Source organism: Tripterygium wilfordii, chromosome 18 (genome assembly GCF_013401445.1).
Source record: "Tripterygium wilfordii isolate XIE 37 chromosome 18, ASM1340144v1, whole genome shotgun sequence".
NCBI classification, from domain to species: Eukaryota; Viridiplantae; Streptophyta; class Magnoliopsida; order Celastrales; family Celastraceae; genus Tripterygium; species Tripterygium wilfordii.
This window is the reverse complement of record NC_052249.1, coordinates 4730948-4739535: the sequence shown is the minus strand read 5'-3', so window position 1 is coordinate 4739535 and position 8588 is coordinate 4730948.

The following is an 8588-nucleotide window of genomic DNA, read 5'->3' as shown; positions in this document are numbered from 1 at the left end:
CATAACTTGGTCTATTGGTATCTTTTGGTTGCGAAACGATGTACGAAAGCTACACTAACTTTTAGACTTCTAAGAACATGAAATAGAGTACTACGGTCCACTTTGATACCTTGGAGTTGCTCTACTCTCTCCATAAACGAGCTTTTCATGTTTTTGTGTTTTTGAGAACTTAACTTGGTCTATTGGGATCTTTCGGTTACGAAACGTTGTACGAAAGCTACACCAACTTTTTAGACTTCTAAGAACATGAAATAGAGTACTACGGTCCACTTAGATACCTTCGAGTTGCTCTCCTCTCTCCATAGACGAGCTTTTCACGTCTTTGTCAATTTGAGAACATAACTTGGTCTATTAGCATCTTTTGGTTACAAAACGTTGTACAAAAGCTACACTAACTTTTTATACTTCTAAGAACATGAAATAGAGTACTACGGTCCACTTAGACGCCTTGGAGTTGCTCTAATCTTTCCATGGATGAGTTTTTCACGTTTTTGTGCATTTGAGAACAAAACTTGATCTATTGGCATCTTTTGGTTACAAAACGTTGTACGAAAGCTACACTAACTTTTTAGACTTCTAAGAACATGAAATAGCCTACTATGGTCCACTTTGATACCTTGGAGTTGCTATACTCTCTCCATGGACGAGCTTTTCACGTTTTTGTGCATTTGAGAACATAACTTGGTCTATTGGCATCTTTTGTTTATGAAATGTTGTACGAAAGCTAAACTAACTTCTTAGACTTCTAAGGACATGAAATATAGTACTACGGTCCACTTTGATACCTTGGAGTTGCTCTACTCTCTCCATAGATGAGCTTTTCACGTTTTTATGCATTTGAGAACATAACTATGTATATTGGCATTTTTTTGTTTCGAAACGGTGTACGAAAGCTACACTAACAACTTAGACTGCTAAGAACATTGAATAGAGTATAACGGTCCACTTTGATTGCTCTGGATTTGCTCTACTCCCTCCTTAGACAAGTTTTTCACGTTTTGTGCTTTTGAGAACATAACTTGGTCTATTTGGTATCTTTTGGTTTCGAAACGTTGTACGAAAGCTACACTAACTTTTTAGACTCCTGAGAACATGAAATAGAGTACTACGGTCCACTTTGATGCCTTGGAGTTGCTCTACTCTCTCCATAGACGAGCTTTTCATGTTTTTGTACATTTGAGAACATAACTTCGTCTGTTGGCATCTTTTGGTTACGAAACGTTGTACGAAAGCTACACTAACAACTTAGACTTCTAAGAACACTAAATAGAGTATAACGGTGCACTTTGATGCTTTGGATTTGCTCTACTCTCCCCATAGACAAGGTTTTCTCGTTTTATGATTTTGAGAACGTAATTTGCTCTATCGGTATCTTTAGGTTACGAAACGTTGTACGAAAGCTACACTAACTTTTCAGACTTCTAAGAACATGAAATAGAGTACTACGTTCCACTTTGATACCTTCGAGTTGCTCTTCTCTCTCCATAGATGAGCTTTTCACGTTTTTGTGCATTTGAGAACATAACTTGGTCTATTGGCATCTTTTGGTTACGAAACGTTGTACGAAAGCTACACTAACAACTTCGACTGCGAAGAACACTAGATAGAGTAGAAAGGTCCAATTTGATGCTTTGGATTTGCTCTACTCTCTCCATGGACGACCTTTCCACGTTTTCTGCTTTTACAAACATAACTTGGTCTATTGGTATCTTTTGGTTACGAAACGATGTATGAAAGCTACACTAACTTTTAGACTTCTCAGAGCATGAAATAGAGTACTACGATCCACTTTGATACCTTGGAGTTGCTCTACTCTCTCCATAGAGGAGCTTTTCACGTTGTTGTGCAATTGGGAACATAACTTAGTCTATTGGTATCTTTTGGTTACAAAACGTTGTACGAAAGCTACACTAACCTCTTAGACTTCTAAGAACACTAAATAGAGTATAACAGTCCACTCTGATGCCTTGGATTTGCTTTACTCTCTCCATCGAGGAGCTTTTAACGTTTTTATGCTTTTGAGAATGTAACTTGATCTATTGGTATCTTTTGGTTACGAAACGTTGTACGAGAGCTACACTAACTTCTTGGACTTCTAAGAACACGAAATAGAGTATAACGGCCCACTTTGATGCCTTGGATTTCCTCTACTATCTCCATGGAGGAGCTTTTAACCTTTTTATGCGTTTGACAACATAACTTGGTCTATTGATATCTTTTGGTTACAAAACGTTGTACGAAAGCTACACTAACTTCTTAGGCTTCTAACAACACTAGATAGAGCATAACGGCCCACTTAGATACCTTCGAGTTGCTCTCCTCTCTCCATAGACAAGCTTTTCATGTTTTTGTCAATTTGAGAACATAACTTGGTCTATTGGCATCTTTTGATTACGAAACGTTGTACGAAAGCTACACTAACTTTTTAGACTTCAAAGAACATGAAATAGAGTACTACGGTCCACTTTGATGCCTCGGAGTTGCTCTAATCTCTCCATAGATGAGCTTTTCACGTTTTTACGCATTTGAGAACCTAACTTGGTCTATTGGCATCTTTTGGTTACGAAATGTTGTACGAAAGCTACACTAATAACTTAGACTGGTGAGAATACTAAATAGAGTACTACAGTCCACTTTGATGCCTTGGATTTGCTCTACTCTCTCCATAGAGGAGCTTTTAACGTTTTTATGCTTTTGAGAACGTAACTTGGTCTATTGGTATCTTTTGGTTACGAAACGTTGTACGAGAGCTACAATAACTTCTTAGACTTCTAAGAACACGAAATAGAGTATAATGGTCCACTTTGATGGCTTGGATTTCCTCTACTATCTCCATGGATGAGCTGTTAACCTTTTTATGCTTTTGAGAACATAACTTGGTCTACTGGTATCTTTTGATTACAAAACGTTGTACGAAAGTTACACTAACTTTTTAGACTTCTAGGAACATGAAATAGAGTACTACGGTCTACTTTGCTACCTTGCAGTTGCTCTACTCTCTCCATGGACGAGCTTTTCACGTTTTTGTGCATTTGAGAACCTAACTTGGTCTATTGGCATCTTTTGGTTACGAAACGCTGTACGAAAGCTAAACTAAATTTTTAGACTTCTAAGAACATAAAATATAGTACTAAGGTCCACTTTGATACCTTCGAGTTGCTCTTCTCTCTCCATAGATGAGCTTTTCACGTTTTTGTGCATTTGAGAACATAACTTGGTCTATTGGCATCTTTTGGTTACGAAACGTTGTACGAAAGCTACACTAACAACTTCGACTGCGAAGAACACTAGATAGAGTAGAAAGGTCCAATTTGATGCTTTGGATTTTCTCTACTCTCTCCATGGACGACCTTTTCACGTTTTCTGCTTTTACGAACATAACTTGGTCTATTGGTATCTTTTGGTTACGAAACGATGTACGAAAGCTACACTAACTTTTAGACTTCTCAGAGCATGAAATAGAGTACTACGATCCACTTTGATACCTTGGAGTTGCTCTACTCTCTCCATAGAGGAGCTTTACACGTTGTTGTGCAATTGAGAACATAACTTAGTCTATTGGTATCTTTTGGTTACAAAACGTTGTACGAAAGCTACACTAACCTCTTAGACTTCTAAGAACACTAAATAAAGTATAACAGTCCACTCTGATGCCTTGGATTTGCTTTACTCTCTCCATCGAGGAGCTTTTAACGTTTTTATGCTTTTGAGAATGTAACTTGATCTATTGGTATCTTTTGGTTACGAAACGTTGTACGAGAGCTACACTAACTTCTTGGACTTCTAAGAACACGAAATAGAGTATAACGGCCCACTTTGATGCCTTGGATTTCCTCTACTATCTCCATGGAGGAGCTTTTAACCTTTTTATGCTTTTGACAACATAACTTGGTCTATTGATATCTTTTGGTTACAAAACATTGTACGAAAGCTACACTAACTTCTTAGGCTTCTAAGAACACTAGATAGAGCTTAACGGCCCACTTTGATGCCTTGGAGTTACTCTACTCTCTCCATAGACGAGCTTTTCACGTTTTTGTGCTTTTGAGAACTTAACTTGGTCTATTGGGATCTTTCGGTTATGAAACGTTGTACGAAAGCTACACTAACTTTTTAGACTTCTAAGAGCATGAAATAGAGTACTGCGGTCCACTTAGATACCTTCGAGTTGCTCTAATCTCTCCATAGACGAGCTTTTCACGTTTTTGTGCATTTGAGAACATAACTTGGTCTATTGGCATCTTTTGGTTACGAAACGTTGTACGAAAGCTACACTAACTTTTTAGACTTCTAAGAACATGAAATAGAGTACTACGGTCCACTTTGATGCCTCGGAGTTGCTCTAATCTCTCCATAGATGAGCGTTTCACGTTTTTGTGCATTTGAGAACCTAACTTGGTCTATTGGCATCTTTTGGACACGAAATGTTGTACGAAAGCTACACTAATAACTTAGACTGGTGAGAATACTAAATAGAGTACTACAGTCCACTTTGATGCCTTGGATTTGCTCTACTCTCTCCATAGAGGAGCTTTTAACGTTTTTATGCTTTTGACAACATAACTTGGTCTATTGATATCTTTTCGTTACAAAACGTTGTACGAAAGCTACACTAACTTCTTAGGCTTCTAAGAACACTAGATAGAGCTTAACGGCCCACTTAGATACCTTCGAGTTGCTCTCCTCTCTCCATAGACAAGCTTTTCATGTTTTTGTCAATTTGAGAACATAACTTGGTCTATTGGCATCTTTTGGTTACGAAACGTTGTACGAAAGCTACACTAACTTTTTAGACTTCTAAGAACATGAAATAGAGTACTACGGTCCACTTTGATGCCTCAGAGTTGCTCTAATCTCTCCATAGATGAGCTTTTCACGTTTTTGTGCATTTGAGAACCTAACTTGATCTATTGGCATCTTTTGGTTACGAAACGTTGTACGAAAGCTACACTAACTTCTTAGACTTCTAAGAAAATGAAATAGAGTACTACGGTCCACTTTGATACCTTGGAGTTGCTCTACTCTCTCCATGGACGAGCTTTTCACGTTTTTGTGCATTTGAGAACATAACTTGATCCATTGGCATCTTTTGGTTACGAAATGTTGTACGAAAGCTACACTAATAACTTAGACTGGTGAGAATACTAAATAGAGTACTACAGTCCACTTTGATGCCTTGGATTTGCTCTACTCTCTCCATAGAGGAGCTTTTAACGTTTTTATGCTTTTGAGAACATAACTTGGTCTATTGGCATCTTTTGGTTACGAAACGTTGTACGAGAGCTACAATAACTTCTTAGACTTCTAAGAACACAAAATAGAGTATAATCGTCCACTTTGATGCCTTGGATTTCCTCTACTATCTCCATGGATGAGCTGTTAACCTTTTTATGCTTTTGAGAACATAACTTGGTCTACTGGTATCTTTTGATTACAAAACGTTGTACGAAAGTTACACTAACTTTTTAGACTTCTAAGAACCTCAAATAGAGTACTACGTTCCACTTTGACACCTTGGAGTTGCTCTACTCTCTCCATAGACAAGCTTTTCACGTTTTGTGCTTTTGAGAACATAACTTGGTCTATTGGTATCCTTTGGTTACGAAACGTTGTACGAAAGTTACACTATCTTTTGCTACCTTGCTGTTGCTCTACTCTCTCCATGGACGAGCTTTTCACGTTTTTGTGCATTTGAGAACCTAACTTGGTCTATTGGCAACTATTGGTTACGAAACGTTGTACGAAAGCTAAACTAAATTTTTAGACTTCAATGAACATGAAATATAGTACTAAGGTCCACTTTGATACCTTGGAGTTGCTCTAGTCTCTCCATAGACGTGTTTTTCACGTTTTTGTGCATTGAGAGCATAACTTGGTCTATTGGCATCTTTTGGTTACGAAACGCTGCAGGAAAGCTACACTAACAACTTCGACTGCTAAGAACACTAAATAGAGTATAACGGTGCACTTTGATGCTTTGGATTTGCTCTACTCTTTCCATAGATGAGCTTTTCACGTTTTGTGCTTTCGGGAACATAACTTGGTCTATTGGTATCTTTTGATTGCGAAACGATCTACGAAAGCTACACTAACTTTTAGACTTCTAAGAACATGAAATAGAGTACTACGGTCTACTTTGATACCTTGGAGTTTCTATACTCTCTCCATACAGGACCTTTTCACGTTTTTGTGCGATTGAGAACATAACTTGCTCTATTGGCATCTTTTTATTACGAAACGTAGTACGAAAGCAACACTAATAACTTAGACTGGTGAGAACACTAAATAGAGTACTATGGTCCACTTTAATGCCTTGGATTTGCTCTACTCTCTCCATAGAGGAGCTTTTAACGTTTTTATGCTTTTGAGAACGTAACATGGTCTATTGGTATCTTTTGGTTATGAAACGCTGTACGAGAGCTACACTAACTTCTTAGACTTCTAAGAACACGAAATAGAGTATAATGGTCCACTTTGATGTCTTAGATTTCCTCTACTATCTCCATGGGGGAGCTGTTAACCTTTTTATGCTTTTGAGAACATAACATGGTCTATTTGTATCTTTTGGTTACGAAACGTTGTACGAAAGCTACACTAGCATTTTAGACTTCTAAGAACCTGAAATAGAGTACTACGTTCCACTTTGACACCTTGGAGTTGCTCTACTCTCTCCATAGACAAGCTTTTCACGTTTTGTGCTTTTGAGAACATAACTTGGTCTATTGGTATCCTTTGGTTACGAAACGTTGTACGAAAGCTACACTAACTGTTTAGACTTCCAAGAACATGAAATAGAGTACTACGCTCTACTTTGCTACCTTGGAGGTGCTCTACTCTCTCCAAGGATGAGCTTTTCACGTTTTTATGCATTTGAGAACATAACTTGGTCTATTGGCATCTTTTGGTTACGAAACGTTGTACGAAAGCTAAACTAAATTTTTAGACTTCTAAGAACATGAAATATAGTACTACGGTCCACTTTGATACCTTGGAGTTGCTCTAGTCTCTCGATAGACGTGCTTTTCACGTTTTTGTGCATTTGAGAACATAACTTGGTCTATTGGCATCTTTTGGTTACGAAACGTTGCAGGAAAGCTACACTAACAACTTCGACTGCTAAGAACACTAAATAGAGTATAACGGTGCACTTTTATGCTTTGGATTTGCTCTACTCTCTCCATAGACGAGCTTTTCACGTTTAGTGCTTTCGGGAACATAACTTGGTCTATTGGTATCTTTTGGTTGCGAAACGATGTACGAAAGCTACACTAACTTTTAGACTTCTAAGAACATGAAATAGAGTACTACGGTCCACTTTGATACCTTGGAGTTGCTCTACTCTCTCCATAAACGAGCTTTTCACGTTTTTGTGCTTTTGAGAACTTAACTTGGTCTGTTGGGATCTTTCGGTTACGAAACGTTGTACGAAAGCTACACTAACTTTTTAGACTTCTAAGAACATGAAATAGAGTACTACGGTCCACTTAGATACCTTCGAGTTGCTCTCCTCTCTCCATAGACAAGCTTTTCATGTTTTTGTCAATTTGAGAACATAACTTGGTCTATTGGCATCTTTTGGTTACAAAACGTTGTACAAAAGCTACACTAACTTTTTATACTTCTAAGAACATGAAATAGAGTACTACGGTCCACTTTGATGCCTTGGAGTTGCTCTAATCTCTCCGTAGATGAGTTTTTCACGTTTTTGTGCATTTGTGAACAAAACTTGGTCTATTGGCATCTTTTGGTTACGAAACATTGTACGAAAGCTACACTAACTTTTTAGACTTCTAAGAACATGAAATAGCGTACCACGGTCCACTTTGATACCTTGGAGTTGCTATACTCTCTCCATGGACGAGCTTTTCACGTTTTTGTGCATTTGAGAACATAACTTGGCCTATTGGCATCTTTTGGTTACGAAATGTTGTACGAAAGCTAAACTAACTTTTTAGACTTCTAAGGACATGAAATATAGTACTACGGTCCACTTTGATACCTTGGAGTTGCTCTACTCTCTCCATAGATGAGCTTTTCACGTTTTTATGCATTCGAGAACATAACTAGGTCTATCGGCATCTTTTTGTTTCGAAACGGTGTTCAAAAGCTACACTAACAACTTAGACTGCTAAGAACATTGAATAGAGTATAACGGTCCACTTTGATGCTTTGGATTTGCTCTACTCCCTCCTTAGACAAGTTTTTCACGTTTTGTGCTTTTGAGAACATAACTTGGTCTATTGGTATCTTTTGGTTACGAAACATTGTACGAAAGCTACACTAACTTTTTAGACTCCTGAGCACATGAAATAAAGTACTACGGCCCACTTTGATACCTTGGAGTTGCACTACTCTCTCCATAGACGAGCTTTTCATGTTTTTGTACATTTGAGAACATAACTTGGTCTATTAGCAACTTTTGGTTACGAAACGTTGTACGAAAGCTACACTAACAACTTAGACTTCTAAGAACACTAAATAGAGTATAACGGTCCACTTTGATGCTTTGGATTTGCTCTACTCTCCCCATAGACGAGGTTTTCTCGTTTTGTGATTTTGAGAACATAACTTGCTCTATCGGTATCTTT